This window comes from Tympanuchus pallidicinctus, unplaced genomic scaffold (genome assembly GCF_026119805.1).
Source record: "Tympanuchus pallidicinctus isolate F22 unplaced genomic scaffold, pur_lepc_1.0 scaffold22, whole genome shotgun sequence".
NCBI classification, from domain to species: domain Eukaryota; kingdom Metazoa; phylum Chordata; class Aves; order Galliformes; family Phasianidae; genus Tympanuchus; species Tympanuchus pallidicinctus.
This window is the reverse complement of record NW_026294739.1, coordinates 25,767,266-25,787,731: the sequence shown is the minus strand read 5'-3', so window position 1 is coordinate 25,787,731 and position 20,466 is coordinate 25,767,266. Positions and strand designations below refer to the sequence as shown.

Here is a 20,466-nt window from a genome sequence, read left to right as displayed (position 1 = left end):
CCGCGAGGAAAAGCGGGCGGCCTCCTTCCGTCCCGCTCCGTGCTCCGGGACCGTCCGCGTCCCGCCGGGCCCCCCACCTCTAATAGGGCCGGCGCTGCGGGGAGCTGCTTCCCATCGCTGTGGCTGTCGAGTCTGCCCCCGGCCCTCCGCTCGCCTTTTGCTTTATCTCTCTCCGCGGCGTCTGCCGCTCCTTTGACAGACGTAAGAACGGAGAGGAACTCCCCGCCCCGAGCGGCTCCCCCACGCCCTCCCGGGCGGCCCCCTCGGCCCTCCTGTCCCGGCCCCTCTCTGCAGCTCCGCAGCTTTTAAAGAGCCCTTTCCACGCAACGCTCCGCATCCTTGCCCACCTCCGGAGGGGGGGGGGGGGGGGAAGGGGGGAAGGCACGCGTGACCGCGACCGAGCGTGGGGTCCCGACACCCACCCTCCTCTTCCTGCCCCCTTCTCCCCCCCCTTCCCCGCACTGCTTCTGTTGGAAACCACCGGGATGGGGAGCGCCCCACGCGGAGGGGCCTCCGGGCAGCGCGGAACATCCGCGGCCGAGCAGTGGAGAGGAGGCTCAGCCCCGGCTTCGGTGTCCGCTCAGCTCGGAGCTTCACCCACTTAAACCCCCTCTTGGTGCGCTCTTTTAAGCTCGGCGGGCCCGGGCAGGATGTTTATACTGAGCAATGTAAACACGGGCTCGGGGGTGCTTTAATAAAAAGAAATCGGCGAAAACTCCCTCTGCCTCTCGAAATGCCCTTTTCTGCCTCTGCCGCCGGTCCGGGAACGGGCTTCGGTTCCTTCTCCTGCTCCGAGGTTTCTTTAGGGCTATTTGGCTTTCTTTCCTTTTTTTTTTTTTTTTTTTTTTTTTCTTCTTCTTCTTACTTTTATTTTTTTTATACTTTAGGGGGGAGGTTGTTTATAAATCTGTGCTTCGCAAACGGCTGAATGCCGATAGCCCCGTTGCTCGGCTCGCTCGGATGCCGCACGCACATGCATCGGGGTAGGGAAGGGGGGGGGGGACGGGAAGGAGAACGGGAAGGAATAGTCCTCACCGCCCCCCCTTTCCTCTCAATCCTTCAGAAAAAAAAGAAAAAAAAAAAAAAGAAAAAAAAAAGCCCTTTTCGAGCATCTTCCCATCGGGAGGGCTGTCGCTCGCTCGAGGTAAGTCGCTTTAAAGCTTTGTCACCTTCTTGCGCGTTTAAATCCACTCTCCTGATGGGGGATATTAGGGTGGTGGTAGGGGAGTTGGGGGACAAGGCGGCAGCAATCCGGGCTTTGGCTGCTGTAGGGTGCGAGCGGGGCAACGTGCGGCTGCCCCACAGTCTGGGCTCGGGGAAAGGAAGAGAGAAAGGAATGGGAAAATAAAAAGAAATTACCCCCCTTCCATTCCCCACCCTGCCTCCCCCAGTCCCTCCAGTCAATGCAGGCCGCTACGGGTCTGCCCTGCAACTACAGAGAGCATCCCACTTTTTCAGGTTCGCTTTTAAAGGATACATATATTTTTAATAATCATTATTCTCGTTATTTAAAAAGATAATTGAAGCCTTCTTAAAAAGTGGGGCAGCGGATACCGATCTGGTTTCCGAACTCCCTCCGAGTTATTGGCGAGCAGTTGTGAGCAGCCTGCAGGGCGCCTGTCCCAGCTGCCTGCACCGGCGGGGATTTCTCACGGGGGGCTTCTTTTTCTTCTTAATTTTTTCCTCTTTTTTTGCCCCCCTTCTTGCTTTTTTAAACCCTCCCTTCCTTCTCCCCGTCGTTTTTCTCCCACTCCGCAAAAAAGAAAAAAAGAAAAGAAAAGAAATAAACCCCCTTGGGAAAGGGGAGGTGGAGGGGAACTTTTGGGGATGGGAGAACCCCCAGAGCAGGGTGGGCACGGAGGCAAACCTTAACCCCAAAATGACACTGTAAGGAAGTCACTCCTCTCCTGTCTGCTCGCAGATTTCGGGCGGACAGTGCAGATAAACCCGCCGCTTAGCGATGCTTTCTATTTATCTCCCCCCCATACACACACACACACTGAGCCAAGAAATAAGTATTTTTCAGCGCTCTGAGACCGAATTCCTCCATTCTCCCCCCACCATAAAAAAACCCATCCGGGATGGAGATCTGGAAGCAGCACAAAGAAACGGCGCAAAACCCACCTTCAGAACCAACCCCCCCCCCCGCACTCCCCCAACATGGGTAAATGCATCTGGGCGCTGAAATCAAAGCCTTCCACTCCCGAGAGAATCTCTTAAAGGACCCTTTTCCCACTTCGGAATGTTGGTTATTTTTTTTGGAGGGGGGTGAAGGTTCGATTTCCAATGGTTTTATCCCATCCAGAGGATGCTGACGTGGAAATAGACGGCTCCGATTTTTATAGGCCTCGCGGTGGGAATAGGAGGAAAGCTGGAAGGTTTTCTATACGGCACAGAGAAACGGGGAGCTGAGTGCGGGACAAGGAGGTTGGGGGGCGAGGGGGAGTCGCTGGGTCTTTATCGTTCTCCCCAGAAATAGAATCTTAGGGTCATTTATAAAGGAAAGAAGAGCCGCCTGGGCCGGGCGGAGGAGCGAGGCTCGCTGTTTGCTGTTGTTTGCCGTTGGTTTGTGTGTTTGCATCGGATCCACCCGCAGCGAAGGGGAAGCGGGGATGGAAGGGGTATGGGGCGAACGGGAAAAAATGAGAAGAATTGAAAAAAAAGAAAAAGAAAAAGAAAAGGATGATCGGGAGCAACGGAGCAATTAGCCCCGTTAATCCCGGCCCGTTCCGTCCCGTTTTGCCGGACCCCTCTTCCCTCACTGCTCCTTCCCCCCCTCCTCCCTTCCCTGAAAGCCGGCCGTGTTTTGTGTAAAAATAGACAAATCCGAGCTTTCTTCCTTTTCCTGCTCCGAAGGTATTTTTCCTCTCTAATTGCTTAAGTGAAGTCAACCCCGCGAGCAGGCCGCGTGTAACCCGAGGATGGAAATGGATCTAGGTGGGACCGGCGGGCGCTGCTCGGGGTGTTCCTGCCGCCCGGACCACCCAAAGAGAGAGAGAGGGGAGGGACCGCCGCATGTCCCCCTTCCCCCCACCCCTCCATCCCCATCCCCATCCCCTCCTCCTCTGCTTCGCATTAACGCCGCCCGCAGACACCCCCCCCCCCCCCCCCCCAGCCCCCCTCCACCCGGCGCTGCCCCCGCTCTGCGCTGCTCTCCCAGACCCGGCCGCCTCGGATCCGTTGCGAATTGATCCCTAAACGTTTATTTAGGGCCGAGGGGTGCGTTCTGCCGAAAGGCTTTCAGGTTTGATTCGACACACGTGCTGAGATCTCCCTTAGAACAGAGCGAGGTGCCTCTCTGTTCCATTCCCCCCCCCCTCCCCCCCCCCACTCCCCTCGTTTCCCATTGCCTTCAGTACAAAATTCCTCCCCCCCTCCTCCCCAAAATCCACGGAAAAGCTTTGCCCCACGCTTGTCCGTATGTGCAGGAAGAATTTTGGGGACGGAACACAGCAAAATTGGGGCTGCAGAGCTCTGCCAAGCAGGACTTCAGGCGCTGATCAGACGGGAGAAGAAAAAGGACAACCGTACAGATTTTCCCTCTCTTTGTCCCTCTTTCCCCCCCCCGCCTCTGCCTGCCACCCCATAAAACAACCCCCCCCTCCCCCCCAAAAAAATATATATATATAAAAGCCCATATTTTCCATGACGTCCTCCGGTGAAACGTTGCAGCGCAGGAATGCGCAGCCCTCATCAGCGCAGGATTTGTTCGGAGCTCTTTGACGGAGCCGCTCCCCGCGCCGTCCCAGCGCCCAGCACCCCCCACCTCTGCCCATTTACACCCCAGAGATCCTTTTCTATATCTGCCGGTGTTTATTTCCCTGCTAGGGGACGGGGAGCTGAGATGCTTTTCCCGGAGGGATGCTGTGGGAGAGGGAATATCGGGAGAAGCAATGGAGCTGAGCCGGAGAGCAATGTGCGATGCTCTCGGCCGTCCCCGATAAAAGAATTGATCCGAAAGGCGAAGCGCAGATCCGCATAGAAATGGATTTGGGGCGTCGGGGCTTTCTCCGACATGGTTTCCCTGCGGGGTTTCCCTTCAGCGACCCCAATAGGAGCAGAATTGGGGCTCGGGAGAGGAGATGGGAGCTTAGCGTGGGTCTTTAAAGAAGAGAGACGGGGATTTCCCCGCTCCGTTCCTGCACTTCCCCAGCTCGGCCCGAGTCCCGGGGCAGAATCGAGGCGGTACTCCCGGGGACCGTGGCTTAAGAAGAGCCGAATCCCCGAAAAGGCACCCAGCTTCTCCCAGCTTCTTCTCAGAGAGCTCTGTGCCACGCATTAAAACAAAATAATAATTAAAAAATAATAATCATCGCTATTCCCAACGTTTTTTAGCCTCACATTCCGGTGGGTGAGAGCTAACACGGGAACTTCGGTGCCTGCAAAACATTTCGCTCCTCCGAGCCTTTTTGAGGGCTGGGAATCACCTCAATTTCCCCGACGTGCCCTGAAGCGAAACGGGGACAGCGAGGGGCTTCCCTGCGTCCGCACCCCGCCTGGATCCCTGCATTACTGATCTCCATTCGTTGGGTTTTGTTTTCTATTCTCTTTCTTTTTTCTTCCCCTCCAACCCAAAACTAAAATCCCCGTCGAAATTCGCCCTTCGAACCGCAGCGTGGCACTCGGAACGAGGGCCATCGGGCACCGTCGGTTCGGGGTTGCGTACAAAATCCTCACTGGGAGCTGCGGGAAGTTACAACGGAACGAATACGAAGGAGGGAAGGTATGGGGCTGCTGTCCCCTGCCAGCACCCGGGACTTCGGGATTCCTATATGGAAAATGGCATGGAGCCCCGGGGGGACCCTACGGTGCTCTCCCTGGTGTGGGATCCTCGGAGGGAGAAAGGTGTTTTGTGAAGCATCACCCTGCCCTGAGGGTACAGGAGGTGACAGCCCGACACCAAACGCTCCCCAGCATCGGGATGTGAAATGAAATCCACGTTGAACCCCGTCTGTAAATCGCCGCCTCTCACCCGCCGCGGGGTTGAAGGGTCGGGGCTGCCAACCCTTTTCTGCAGTGTCACCTGTCGTGTAAGGCGGCCCGATAGGGGCACGGGGGTCCGCGGGGACACACGGCAAAGCGACCCACGAGGGATGAGGCCGATTCCCGTAGGGAGACGGAGAGCAGAGCAGCTCCCAGCAAAGGATGCTGAGGGCAGGGGGAGCACTCAGAGTACGCTGGGGAAACCCAAAGCTGCGGCTTTCGGATTGTGAGAAGGTCCCTGGGGCAGCAAAAGGGCTTTTGTCCCTTTGTCCCTTTGCTCCCTGCCCGTACGGTCCTGCCCTTCGCTGCTCAGGGATCCACCTGCAAATCCAGCCCCGCAGCTCGGAGCATCCCTCTGGGTTCCGGGGGATAAAGCGACCACTGGGATCATTTCATTTCAAGCGTAGGATGCGGAGCTCCGTGCAAAGGGCAGCACGCTTGGGGTGCGCCTGGCAGGGAAAGGCCGACGGGGCTGCGTCCGAGGGGAACCTCCTGCGTTCTTAACCTTGCCTCTATAATAAATCTCAGCTCCGCTGCAAACCTCCCCCTGCAGAGCCCAAAGAGAGGAGTTTCAGGACTGGTGTTCGTAAACAACGAGAAGAATCCCCGTTGCAAACAGCCGCGGCTCCCCGCTCGCTTCTCCCCTCTTTGCAGAGAGGCGGGTTAGGCTTTCCGTGGAAAAGCTCCCGGCAAAAACGATTTCCCAGCATTTTTCTTAATGAGCGAATTCCCAATTAACAGCGTATCTCTTCTCGGGGGGACCCGACGGCTCCGTAATGCACCACAGCGCGAGCTCTGGGGCCACATTATGGAATGCTGGGGGTTTATGGGACCCCTTTGCTTTCCATTTCCCAGCACGGAATTATATATATATACATATATATATATATAAACGCTAAAAAATTGATTAATTGCTTTTCCCACCCCCTTAGAAAACAAAACAAAACAAAACAGAACAAAAGAACGTAGTAAATGTATCCTTTTGGGTCGCTAAGCTCACTATTATCAAGGATATATATATATACGAAGGCATATATGCATATATGTGCTTTCCAAAATGAACTGCAGGGAACAGAGTGCTCGGTTGGTCGGCGTTCTGAGGAAGGTGTTGGTTGAGTGCATGAAATACCCGACCCGAAGTAGGAAGGATTGATATCGTGCCCCGGAGTTATGCGGTTTCTGCAGCAAAATCACTGCGTTTTGGTGAGCATCGTGGGAACGGTGCAACCATTTCCCCCCGGGTTTCTTGGGGAATGGGGTGTGAGGGTGAGGGAACGGGGGGAGAAAAGGGGAAGAAAGCTGAGAGGGAAGAAATATTGGCGCAGAATTGGCTAAAAGTCCGAATAACGAAGGTAGAAATGATGCCGTTCCTCCCGATTCCTTGCTGAACCGTAAAACGTCGCAGACGCGTTTTGCCGCCTTCAGCACCGCGCTCTGACTCCCTTCACTCTCATTCCCAAAACCACCGCAAACCCGTTTTGCAAAGAATCCCGATTAAAACGCTGTGCACGGAACCTTTCGCCCTTTCCCGTAGCAGATTTGGGGGCTGCCTACCAGTAAAGATACCGCGTTGCCGTATAGCAATATCCCCCCCCAACCCCCCCCCCCCCCCCTCCCAGAATCGTTCGTTTTCCCCCATGGGAACGATCCCACCCGCAGCTCCGAGTGGGACGGGGCCGTTTGCGTCCCTCCCCACGCATGTGGGACGGGGCAGCCGTCCGGTGATGATGGTAAAAGAGCATCGAAATGGTCTGCAGAGCTCCGGTGGGAGGTGAGGGGGGGGACCCACGGGAAGGCAGGGGATACCGGCTGCGTGCAGCCTTAGGGATGGAAGGAAATACGGAACGGCTGCACTTCGGCAAGGGGAGATTTCGTTCCGTCGGTTGGAGATGGAGAACGGAGGGTTCGGGCTGCTCTGAGCTCCGTCACTGAGAGGGGGAGGATGGGGAGGTGTGGAATGGAGAGGGGTGTAATGCTGGGAGTGAGGGGAGAGGGGGAGTGGGGAAGGAGAAAGGTCGGGGAAGAAAGAACGATGCACAGAGACAAGGCAGAAAATAGAGAGGGGGGGCAGAGAGAGAAAAAGTGAAGAGAAATACAGAGAAGAGTGAAAGAGAGCGAGAGAGAAATGAAAAGGGAGAGAGTGAGAAAAGGAAAGAAAGAAAAGAGGAAAAGAAAGGAGAAAGGAGGGAATGAAAGAAGGAAAGAAATATCTGGAGAAAAGGAGGAAGGAAAGGCAGAAGGAAGGAAAGAAAGAATGAATGGAAACAAAGACAGATGAAAGAAAGAAGAAAGGAAGGAAGGAAAGGGAAGGGAAGACAGAAGAAAGCAAAACAAAGCAAAACAAGAAAACAAGGAAAAAGGAAAGAGAAGAGAAGAGAAGAGAAGAGAAGAGAAGAGAAGAGAAGAGAAGAGAAGAGAAGAGAAGAGAAGAGAAGAGAAGAGAAGAGAAGAGAAGAGAAGAGAAGAGAAGAGAAGAGAAGAGAAGAGAAGAGAAGAGAAGAAAGGAAAAGAAAGGAAAAGAAAAGAAAAGAAAAGAAAAGAAAAGAAAAGAAAAGAAAAGAAAAGAAAAAGAAAAGAAAAGAAAAGAAAAGAAAAGAAAAGAAAAGAAAAGAAAAGAAAAGAAAAGAAAAGAAAAGAAAAGAAAAGAAAAGAAAAGAAAAGAAAAGAAAAGAAAAGAAAAGAAAAGAAAAGAAAAGAAAAGAAAAGAAAGAAAAGAAAAGAAAAGGAAAGAAAAGAAAAGAATAGGAAAGGAAAGGAAAGGGAAAAGGAGAAGAAAAATAAGGAAAAGAAAAATAAGGAAAAAAAGAGAAGAAAAGGAAAAAAGGAAGAAAAAGAAAAAGAAAAAGGAGAAGGAATGGAAAAGAAAATGAGAAGAAAAAGAAAGGGAAAAGGGAAAGAAATAAGGAGATAGAAATCAGAGTGTGAAAGGAATAGTGAACATTAACATCATAAGAGTGCATAAGCAAACGAATTAAAGAAGGGAGAGAATGTAAAACAAGTAAACAGAAATGAAGAGAAGGAGAAAGTGAGAAATAGTGGAAGAAAGAGAAAAACGGGGAAGTAGAAAGTGAAAAAAAGAGGGAAAAAAAAACATAAGAAAAATGAAGAGAATGAGAAATAATGAGAGTGGAGGGAAGGAAAGAAAGAAAGGAAAGAAAGGAAAGAAAGGAAAGAAAGGAAAGGAAGGAAGAAAGGAAGGAAGAAAGGAAGGAAGAAAGGAAGGAAGAAAGGAAGAAAGGGAAAAAGAGAGAAAGAGAGAAAGAGAGAAAGAGAGAAAGAGAGAAAGAGAGAAAGAGAGAAAGAGAGAGAGAGAGAGAGAGAGAAAGAAAAGAAAGAAATTAAGAAAGAAAGAAAGAAAGAAAGAAAGAAAGAAAGAAAGAAAGAAAGAAAGAAAGAAAGAAAGAAAGAAAGAAAGAAGAGGTAGAGATTGAAAAAAAAAGAAGAAAAAGAAAAAGAAAGGGGAGAGAAGGAGAAAAGAAAGGTGGAAGGAGAAGGGAGGAGAGAGGGAAAAAGAGAAAGAAAGGGAAGGAAGGAAGGAAGGAAGGAAGGAAGGAAGGAAGGAAGGAAGGAAGGAAGGAAGGAAGGAAGGAAGGAAGGAAGGAAGGAAGGAAGGAAGGAAGGAAGGAAGGAAGGAAGGAAGGAAGGAAGGAAGGAAGGAAGGAAGGAAGGAAGGAAGGAAGGAAGGAAGGAAGGAAAGAAAGAAGGAAGGAAAGAAAGAAGGAAGGAAGAGAAAGGAGGAAAGAAGAAAAGAAGGAAAGAAAGAAAGAAAGAAGGAAGGAAAGAAAGGAGGAAAGAAATGAAGGGAAATGAACGCCCGCAAAGCCAATCTCGGGGCACTCAGTGCAGTTTGCCAGGCAGGCAGCGCGGCCCCATCCCGTCCCATCGGGTGCCGCTCACCGCATCCCTCCTCACCGCCAACCGGGGCAGAAAAACCCCAAACTACGCGTTCCGTTTTTCCGTGTCCTTTCGAGGGGGGGGGGTGTTGAAATTTCGCTTTGATGTTTTATTGCCTCGCTCGCCTTTTCCTAATAAGAGAGGAAAACGGGCGCTGTGCGAGCATCCCCTCATCTCCCCTTACCTCCGGGCAGGGCCACAAACGAGAACTGCCATTTCAAACCTATTTCACACCGATTTCACACCCATTTCACACCGATTTCACACCCATTTCCCCTCCGTTGCCCCTCCGCTGCTGCCCCGCGGCTCCGCGCAAATTGCGCGCCCGACTCCGCGCATCCTCCGCCCGCCGTCGGCCCCGCATTCACTCGACCGGCTCCGTAGGTGGCCGTGTATATTTTTGTTGAAGTAGTGTTTATGTTAATGAAAAAGGCTGAGATTACAAACAGACCACTGAACGCCCGGGATGTTGCTGCCGGATTGGTCTACGTTGTGTATTTTAAACCTAATCAGAAGCAAATATGATTTACTTTTTTTCCCTTTCCCCCTGTGTGTGTGTGTACGTGCATTATTTTTAGCAGAAAGACGTACGGGATGTTTGGGGAGCCCGGTGCCACCCCTGTTCCTTCACCCCGTGATTTCAGAGCGGTGGTTTTTTTTTCCCTGCATGACTGGGGAGGGAGTGGGGATGCAGGGAGAGCTGTCAGAGCAGCTATCCGAGAATTACCCCCCAAAACAACGAAAACGATCCCACTGCTCCCAGAGAGGGAAAGGAAGGGCTCAGCTCGTCCCCTCCGAGCTCCCACCGACCCCACAGAGGGGTTTCCATGCGCTGGTGGCAAACGGGTGTGCATCCCTAAAGCCTTGGCTATGGGGTGGAGGGTGTTTGGGTTTTTTTTTCTTTGCCGGGTGTTGCTGAAAACTGCATCAAAAATCCCCTCTAATTCGGCAGTGAAAAAAAGCCAATTGTAATTTGCCACATTAAAAAATAGACAAATAGGTAGACAGACAGACAGACAGACAGACAGACAGACAGATAGATAGATAGATCATATATTTAGAACTTCAGCCCTTGTAAATGCAAAGTGAGCAGGAATCAGTCCATCCATCGCTGAAAAGAGGAGATCCTGAGGGCTGTTTGATTTTTCTTTCAGGAGTGAGCTGTGATTTTCTTTGATTTCAGAGCCTTTCAGGGTCTCTTCGATACCGGTTTCCTTAACAAAAAAATCACCCCTTAGACCCGTTCCTGTCTCTGCTGGTGAAGGTTCAAAGAAAAGAACCCAATTTTTGGAGATTTTCCTCTGCTGACCGATCACCCCCAGCACAGAGGGATGCATTTGGGGTCCCAGCAAAAGGGTTTCTCCCCCCCTGACAGCTCTGCAAGCAAACGTGCGGCGGCTTTGGCATCGCCTTCCTTCCCAATATTTGCCTTTTGTGGGCAAAAGCTGTCGGTGGAGCAGAGCTCTCCGCCACGGCCAGCCCGAGGATTTGTGTGCTCCGATGTTTTACTACTGTTACGATTCCTCATTGACTCAAAGTACAAAGAAAATCGCCGTGTAAACAAGTCGCCGTCTGCAGGGAACATGGGCGAAAATCGGGGCAAGCAAAACCTCAGCAGGGATTTAAAGGAAAAAAGGGAAACAAGGGGGAAAACACGACAGTCCTGTGCAAGGTTTTCTCCATGCAATGGCAGTAACACTTCGGAGCTGTGCTGGGTTTTTTTTTCCCCCATGTTTTGTGGGGCAAAGGAGAGCCCTAAAACGGCTTTTTCTCCCTTAGAATATCTGGATGGCATCAATCTGTCTCCCCAGAGGAAGAGATAGGTTCCAGCATGAGGCTTAGGGGGTTTCATGGTTCTCCTCCCACCTGGAACTAGCAATTTTCTTTTTTCCCCATGAAACTGTATATTTTGCATTCTTTCTTTTTTTTTTTTTTGGGGGGGGGGGAGGAGGGGGCAACCCTTTCTTTTTCTTTTTTTTATTTTATTTTACCTAGCAACATTAAGCAACGCTGCAGAGAGATTGTCAACACCACAGCATTTGGCTTTTGGGGAAAACATCACTGCTGTCAGAGCCAGGCAGGCCCTACAGAGGCGAGGGGCAGCAGTGTGCGGGTTGGTGGGCAGCCCCCGTGGGGTGACCCACTGAAGGATGGGGACAGAGGGCTGCCCCCAACCTTGGCACACGCATGCAGACGTGTGCACACACATGTGCACACGTGTTCACATGCACACCCTCCTCTAACCTAGCATCCGACCGCTCCGCTCCCGAGCAGCGCTAATGATGCCGCAGCACCAGCGATGCGGTGCGAGGCAAAAAGCAGATGAAAGTGATGTCACATTAATGTCAGCTCACAACTCGAGCCCACACAGCCTTGATTGCTCTTATTAATCTTGCCAATTTGTCTGTCAGCACTCAGCTAATCCCTAAATAGCCTCCCAACAGGTGCTTTATGCTTCCGCCACATTGCTGCTCCCCACCATCCCACCCCCTTCATCTCCCCCCCCCCCTCCTCCCAAGCCCTGGAGCCCTCCTCGGTGACACCGACTCTCTCCTGTCCATCTGGGAGCAGCTCCTTCCCCGGGAGGGCTGGAGGGGAGAGAGGCAGCTTTGCAGATGTTGTTTAGTCTGTGCACAGAGGGCATGGAGCTGGGGGCTTCCAAATGGAAACGACGGGCGGCAGGGAGGGGATGCTGGAGCAAATCACCTGGTGTTGGGGTGGGGGTAAGTGGGGGATGAGTAACACCTTCCCCCCCAACCTGGGGTTTGCTCACATAACTGCATTTCTGGCTAGCACGATGGTTGCATTGCTTTTATGTATCGCTGGCTTGTTGGTTTTATTGAGATGGGACGAAAGCGTAGCACAAAACTGAAGCTGCAGTGGAAAAGCCACATTACACCCTGAGCAGCTTTATCCTGCAATTAAGCTGAGGGTCAAACATTTCCTTTGCTGTGCTATCAGAAAATCCGCTGGCTTATTGCAGTGTATATTTAGCCATGAAGTTCCCCCTGAGCTCAGAGTGGAAGGCTGAAATTATTGTGCTCCATCCTCCCAGCGCTCTTATTTAGCACAGTAGTTTTAAACACAGGTTTTGCATGCAGGAAACCCTACGAACCACTAAAGTGGAGTGTTAGCTGCTTTCCTGCATTTGAAAAAAAAAAGAAGAAGAAAGAAAAAAAAAAGGGATATACATACATGTATTTTGGTTTGGCAGCAAGCTGCATGGAGCAGCTCGCACGCAGCCTTCAGCCCCATGCGTTGCAGCTCACCTGGGGGATGCTTTGCTCTGCAGGAGGAGCTGCCAAACCCAGCTCTGCTGAAGCAGGCTCCAATTTTACATCCGACGTTGGCTCAGGCTGCTTCCAGCCCTGTGCTTAGCACTGCAGGAAGGAAGCTTTCAGGGCATCCTCCACTGCTCTTCCAAGAGAGTCACCAAGGGGAGCGTACCCGCTGCTAGAGCTTGGCGCAGCTCATCATTAACCCTTGGGTGCTTCAGATCAGATCCTAAAAGCCCTCTACAAACACCATCCGCAACCACAAGCTGTTTCCCTCCATCCCGACCTGGATTTATCACTGGGAGACAGATAGATTTTTCCTTCTTTCTCCCCATCCATTTATTTCACCCAATGAGACGATCCATCACGGCGCGCTGGAACCGACCTACGATCTGGGGATATTCTTAGATACTCAGCATGTCAGGAAACGGCTCACAGCCCCACTTGATGCAAATATTTGGACGAGCGAGAGGTAGGAAGGATTGTCCAAATGTTTACTGAAGGCTGTTGATAGCCCAAGGATTTATAACTGGCGCATAATGCCTGCCCCCACACAGCTCCTCTAGCAGGTGCATCCAGTTTCAGCATGACACATGGTATGTGCGTGCTCTGGGAACGGGGATGCAGGAGAAAGTGCTTTCACAGGTCTCGCCTCCCTCTTCCCATCTCCATTAAGGTTTGGAGAGGCAAGAAGGGAGCCCAGGGCCAGCTTTGGTGATAGAGAGCCTCAGCAGCAATTCGCATGTGAAGACAGAACATAAGCATTGAGCGCTTTGGGTTGGAATTTCCCAAGTGAAGCCAAGGCTCTGAATTATTGAGGCCCATTGTCACACTCCTTCGGTGCTGAGATGGAGAAATTCACATCATTCTAGCTATTGCTCTTTGCATTTCACTTCCTAACTCACACCATCAGGGTTTGATCTCCTTTGTCTCACAATAATCCCTAATCACTGTTGAGGGCACATCACTGCTTACTGATTGGGTTTAATATTTTCTAGTGTCCAAGGAGCAGCAGTTTTTTGGTGCCTTTGAGGACCCCAATGGAAATGCCCCAGCATCCAGGCAGCCCCTACACCAATAACAGAGAACAACAAGCTCAGAGCAGATCATGTTGGCCAACTAGAGTTGGAGATACACTCAAGGAAAACTTCAGTACCTTGCCCAAGGCCAATGAGCGAAGGCATTCAATGGCAAAAGAAGTCAGTTTGCTGATACCCTGTCCTGCATAGATGCCCTCAAGTTGCAGGGAGACCTCAGATGACTCCAACACAACCTCTTGTTCTGAGCACGACCCATACAAGATCAGTTTGCTGCGGCTTTGTGTAGCTGAGCCTTGAAAACCTTCAAGGGCAAAGCCCAACAGCCATGCACACAGTTAGTTCAGGCAGCAGAGGAACTGTTGGTGCCCTTATGCCCATCCAACCAAGCTCTCAGACTCTGCCAGGGGCTGTTTTGTCTGTAAGCATTTCTACATGGCATTACTGAGAATCCTATGGAGCAGGAGAAATGAGCACAGAGCTGAGTCACCCCAGCCTGCGAATCGCCTTTTCCTCAACCATTTGCTAGATTTTGACTATCCTAGGAACAAGAACACATGCACTCAGCATGCTGCAGACGCCCAGACAACGTGCTTTTCTGTGTAAGGAGCAGCAATTGTATCTGCTGCAGAACAGCCTTTAATTCATTGCAGCCCTGGAAGGCAGAGTTTGCTGACTGCTCAGGCAGGAATACAATGGCCCTATTGTTTTGCTAAGGGAAGATTTCTTTGTTGCACTCTGATGTGTAAACTGTATGTTTTCTATTTGTTACCTGATTCGTTTCAATGGAATCCCTCAGATAGGCTTAAGGCTGTCTGCTGTCCTGTGCTAGAGCAATGGGAGAAGCTGAGAGGTTGAGGACCTGGTTGTTAGTGTTCCCTCTATTTGGCTTGCTTGGAAAGAAGGAAGAGAATTTGGTGTTCTTTGTGGGAGCAGAAACTGCATAATAAAATACATGGGGGAAAAAAGTAGTAAGTGCTCAAATTCCAAAAGTCATCTTCTGTGCTCAATGAAGGTTTTCTTTATATACCAAAAAAATTTAGCCCTGGTTTTGGTGTCACATTCTCAGTGTGACCTTAAAAGTGTAGCTGTAACTCAAACTAAACCAGATTTCTCTCTCCTTGAACCTATTTCTCAACAATCACCCAACAGTGTGGAAATGTGTTTCCTAGATGAGAATCTTGAGCCATCAACAGGCCCCAGGCCAGAGGGATTCTGCAAATGCATATGGTGGTCATGCCTTGCACAGCCCAAAGCCTTCTTCACAGCTGTGCCAACCATGTTTCCATACCAATCTCTCCAATTTCTCTTCGTGTTAGCAGTGGGATTATCTCCCTGGACTTGCTGGGTTGTGATATGGGGACAGTCTCCCTATAGATCTCCTTCCACAGGTTCTCCTCTCCCCAGACCCTTTGTGTAGATGGAGTAAATCTGGGGTTCAAAAGATTGGTAAAAGGATTGGATTAAAGGCATTGCAGCCCAAAAATACAAGCCTAAAATCTGAATTTGCCTGCCGTCTGAACCCAGACGCATCCACAGTGCATGGGGGCAACAGCAAGCTGTGGCAGAAGAGAGGATCTTCTGCAGATATGTTCTCTGGCCTCTGTCAGAGCAGATTTAGGAGAGGAAGACTGTGGATATCCAGTTAAAAACTGCAAAACCAGTAGGATCTGGTCCAGGCTTAACCAAAGCAAAAATAAATCAGCTCAGTCACTGGTGTGTTTCAGTGCATTTGGGCTTAGAGGCGATGTGGGTGATGGCTTGTGGTCCAGACCAGTGTGGTGCTTTTAGATATATATAATTAGACGTTTTTTCTGCTGCAAACCATTACTGACAGATTGAAAGGGTTTTATTCTGCAGGATTTTTCTTGCCTTGTCTGCCAGGGAGCAAGCAGGCCTCACTCAAACTCTGCTTCGTTGGTGTAAATCACAGCATGGGGCTACCTTATCTCAGCCAGAGCCCCTGTGCAGGAATGCTGCTCTGTCCAGCCCTCAGGCCACCCACCCCTGATCCCAGGCTCCAGCATCTGCTCCAGGCTCCAGCTCTGACCCTTCAGAGACATATTTTTGCAAGGTCAGGAGGTTGGGTGGTAAAAGGGGAGTGGAGAATAGCAGGGAAACAGTGAAGGCTGGCTCTGCAAAGGGATTTCAGGAGGATGTTTACACTCGCCATTAAATGCAGGCTTGAGCCTGTTCTCTTCTCCAGATTCACTGCCCATCTGCACTGTTTGCATGCAAGCATGCATGAGGCACAGGCACGGTCCCAGCTTCAAAGCCTTTTGGATGAGGGTGGTCCATGCAATGCTCTGAACCCTTGGGCTTTGGTTGTGCAACTTGGGCCAAGCACAGCAAGGTAGGAGCAGTGAGACAGCCAGCCCTGCTGGGCATCTCTGGGTCCTTCACAGGGCAACAAGAATGCTTTCAGCACCAGTTAAAATGTCATAGAGAAAAACCATATGGAAAAGAGGCAGAAGAAGGACTGGATATGGCTCTGGGCAATCTGGTCTAGTGGTTGGAGACCCTGCACATAGTAAGGGGATGAAACTAAATGATCCTTTTCAATCCAGACCATTCTATGATTCTATGATTCTATGATTCTATGATTCTATGATTGGGTCAAGAGCCTTTCCAAGAAACAGCTGCACAGGGGTCACTGGACACAGCCTGACTATCATCAGGAACAAGGAGAGACTGTGCTTGCATCACACCAGGAGACATTTTGATTAAGAGAGAGCATTCCAAGCAAAATTCTGATTTTCTTAAACTGTTAAACTGAAAATGGGTTTACAAAATGACCTTCTGTGCAGACATTTGGGTACACATTTCTTCCCGAATGAAGAGGAAAATGTCATTTCCTTTCCTATACAAGCTGATCTCAACGCAGGAGATGAAGACTCCGAGCTTTTCCCAACGAAGTTGAGGGTTTGCTGTCCAATAGAGTGGGTTGTGTGGTGAATTCTTCCCAAACTACTCATTGCAGTAAACTATCCCAACTGCTACTGAGCCTTTCAGCGAGTGGTTGAATCACTAAGCCTGAGCTCTGGGAAGGCAGCCCCATCCATCCCAGCCCAGGCTGCACCTCCCTGGGGCTGGGTGCCATCCCCAATGGTCCCATCCCCATCCAACAGCCCTGAGGCCAAACCACCCACTGCAGCGTCTACGAATACAATTCCCATTCCAGCCCTTGCTTTCCTACATGGGAGCTTGCATCCTTCCCTCCTCCCTCCGCCCTCCCTGGTGGTGCAGCTGCTCGGCTCTGCGAGGGAAAGGCTCCCAGATGTGCTTGAGAGGGAGCGGGCAGAGTCCCGAATTCCACTCCGTGCTGTGCGGACTCTTTGTATATTTTGTTTTAAGGAGAAAATATGCATCGAGTCCTCGGAGAAAGGCTGGGGACCAGGCACGTCCCTGTGATCACGACGAGCACAGGGGCTGCAAGCCATCCACCCTTGGCTTTTCTCTGCTTGCGGGATGGCAGCTCTCAGCATCATCATCAGCTAAAACCCATCTGCATTACACAGCAGGTCCCTAACCCCTTCACTGGCTCAAAGCACCCTTCCAGAAAATGGGATTTTCTGCTAAAAGAAACCCCAAAAATCAGGCACCTAACTGCTCACATTTGCTATTTTTGGTATTTTTGGCTCACGAGCCGCGTGCCATATCAGATCAATAAATATTCACACGCTCCTAAGTGCTTTGTGGAGTATGTTTCATTGCATTTCAAGCGCATTTAGCTGTGGCACTTGGTAGCTACATGGTTATTGCGTGAGACAGTACGTTTATGAAGTGTTGGCCTTCATTTAGTTAATCATTTCATTGATGTGCAATATAAAAATAGTATGAAACTAATTGTTTCCATAGAAACAGGAACCCAGCAAATTATTTCGTATCACAGCTTGGCAGAAGAAAAAGAAGAAACTGCTGTAATTGTTCCCATTAGTGAAACACAGAGGATTCATGCTCAATCTCTACTACACTCGGCCTCACTTCTGCTGTGAATTAAGGGACGAAAAGTCAGCACAAGAACCACAGGAAAAAAAAGCACAGAAACAAGCTGCGCTTTATTGAGTATTTGTTGTTCTGCCACCAAAACATTTTCCCTTCTGCTTTACAGGTTTCTGGCCAGCAGCTCCAAGGACTGTCACAACCATGCTGTGCATTTGGGAACATCATGCAATGGGGCTTTAACTGTGAATGGAGGACATCGTGGCCCCACTATGGGTGGGATAAGAACAACTCTCACCTCAAGGGTGAGTGCTTAAAAGTGGAGGCAAAGCTAGCTGGTGGAGCAAGTGATGGGGGCAGGCTTCCCTGAGGTGCAAATCAGCCCATGTGCACTCAAAATGACCCAAATCACGACCTTATGGAGGCTCTTTTGGCTGTAGGGTGCACTGATGACAGAGACAGTTCCCACCATCTGTGGATTTCCTCACCCTGGCAGCTCAGTGAGGAGCAGCGGGCCCTAGCTAAAAGCCTTGTGGTCCAGATGTTATGAACCATCCACCCTGGTTCCAGTAAGAGCAGTGCTCCTACAACACCACAATGAGCAGCTGCATGGAGGTTTGAGCCATCCCAGGGTGGAGGTCAACTTCTCCATCCCCACGTTTGCCATAACCAGCCACAGCACACGCAATGATAAAAAGGGAACCGGCAGCACAAAACTCATCCTGATTTCCAGGCTGATGTCTGCACAACCCTACTGGCTTCTCCAACAGAACCAAGAGACACAGACCTGCTCTGTCCCAGGGTTTCCCACTAGGCTGATTACTGCTAATTGTACCACTTGTCTATCTCGCCAGCCGCACCCTGAGCAGGGCTGATAGGGTATCAGTGAGATAAGGAGCACTTGGATAGCTCAGGTAACAGAACTTTGGGAGGGATTATCACCACTGCCACCCTCCTTCGGGGGGACACTGAGGTCCTAAGGATGTGTGCAGGGGCTGGCATCCAGCTGTAAGCCTTGTGGGAAATGCTACTGTGGGTTTTGGTGACTCTATCTGCAAGTTGCAGAGAAGCAAGCTGGCATTCATTTCATAGTAATTCCTTTAAATTCACTTAGCATGCGGATTATTTGTATGAGCTGTTTTTGCTGTTGTTAACACAACACTGTGGAAATGGAGGCTTCATCATTTCTCCATCTTTTTCCCCCCTCCCACAGAGAAATAAATGCTGTTCTTTTAACAAATGCTGTATCTCTCATTTCATTTCTTATTTCTCCCCAACTCTGATGGCCTACCCGAACAAATTCAGCTCCCACACTGGCACAAGGTAGGGATTTCTATCACCTGCTTGCTAAGGAAGAGACTTGGATAAGGCATTCTTATTTGAAAACGTTTTTGGTAAATGACTTGCAAAAAGATACTTGGAATATTCACACTCAGAGACATTCTTTGTTAGATATATTTTCTCCTCAGCACATAACAGCTTCTGGCTGTATGTAAAAGCACATCACATCTGGCAGGTAAAACACACTGGCCACATCAGCACCTACACGTTGTCTTGCTTGTCTCAGAGCAAACATCACTGCTGCATTACATAGAGGCAGGTGTGCTACACAGCTTGGCTGAGCTGGGCAACTCATGGCTGTGAGTCCCCTCACCTGAGGCTTGGGATGTTGTCCATGTCCATTGCTCCATGTATAAGAGCAACATTGGAAGCCTGGAAAGCCAGGTAAGCAGACAGGCAGACATTTTCTTCTATAAGATACCCCAATCATCTGCTCTTCCTTTCAGAGTCCTTTCAGGTCTGCATTCACATCGGTTTAAGTTACCAGAGTTTCTCATTGTCATACAGTGGAGCTCATAACAAAGCCTGTGACCAGCTCTTTCTTTGATAATTCCTTTCCCTTATTTGTTTATCTCAAGTACTGAGCTTTGTTCCAGTCCCAAAACCAAAAGCCTTTCTACCCTGTTCTCCCCTTGACTTGTTGCAGATGTAACAAAATAAATCTTTAGAAAGAACAAACCTCCACTTCCTCTCTCAGTCACAAACCCTAGGAAAGAAAAATAAATCACAACGTGAGCTCACCCGCTCTTGGAGGATACCACACTGTTCCTGAAGGCCACCACTCAAACTGGAGGTGTCCATCCCTCAGAGAGATCAATGAATGCAGCAAATTAATGAGCAGCATCAGCTCGAGCTGTGACATGAAACCAGCCCCAAAAACAAATCCACGTGCAGTGCCATGAGCCAGGCAATCCTAATTCTCCATGTTACTTTTCCATTCCATGGCCTATTGGTGGGACAAAGAATTGGTACTCATGAAATCACCATTTTATGAGTGGCCAAAGTCAAGAGTGGATAAAAGCTTGCCATGATCAGTCTGAATCACGGTGGATGTGATGGCCAGCAATGGTCAGGAGTGGCACTGTGCTGCTGGCGTGCTCCCAGCATTCATCCCTTGGGAACTGAGGGCCAATGAATATCTCTGTCTCATCCCAAAACTCTGCCCCTCATCTCCCCTGACACCCACCTAATGCCTTTTAAACTGGATCTGGAAAAATCAGCAGCAGGGTGCGTTTGTTTTTCTCAATTGGCCATGGCAAAGAGGTAGAAATACACCTCCAAACAGCATTTCTTCCTCTCCTGAGAGAAGTCTCCGTATGAGAGCTGTGTTGCTCAGAAAGGCTCAACCCATCTCTAAATGTGACCAAATCACAACAGCTGTGTCTCCAGCTGACACAGGTCTAGGATAAAGACAAACTGGCTTTAAGCTGGGAGTATAAAACTGTACAGAAGCAGCGATCTGGATTTTCATCAGATAGCTTTTATTCCTTCAAGGATACTCAGGGGCAGATGAACCATGAGATACCCACAAATTGCGCTGAAGTCAGAAGACATTTGGCCCAACACTTCAGAGGGCCGAAACGAGACTTTCCTTCTTCTTTTCCTTAAACAGGAGATCTTTGCAGTTTTGAAACAATCTGTACAGTTAACATCGAAGAAAGTGTAATTAGACACTTCGAGGACTGGAAGAAATTAACTCCAACCACAGACTGTCACTCAGACCATTATTTAATTATTCTCCCCAAATGCGCAAAGCACTTAGTTTTAGAATAACAGGAAAGAAGTCTAACTCCTCACCAAGAGCTAAGTCTCTGGGTGGGGACGCAATGGGCTCCCAAGCCATAGGATGGGGACAGGAATGAACGCCTTGGGCACAACTTTGGGCTCTGAAGGACATGATTGATGCCTGAATGGCTGGAACACAGTCAACGGGAGTGCCCAGCCCTAGGTACAACAGGCTGTGGGAGAGAAGATCGCCTTCAGTTTCCAACATG

The 20,466-nt window shown here is 50.0% G+C and overlaps 1 long non-coding RNA gene across 1 annotated transcript; it reads left to right on the top strand.

Annotated features, from left to right (window-relative positions):
• The first annotated feature begins 712 nt into the window (after positions 1-712).
• Positions 713-18,371, top strand: LOC128082524 (uncharacterized). Its single transcript, XR_008207702.1, has 3 exons — positions 713-796; positions 1,064-1,144; positions 17,301-18,371. It is a non-coding gene; the product is annotated as an uncharacterized LOC128082524 (long non-coding RNA).
• Positions 18,372-20,466: the final 2,095 nt, after the last annotated feature.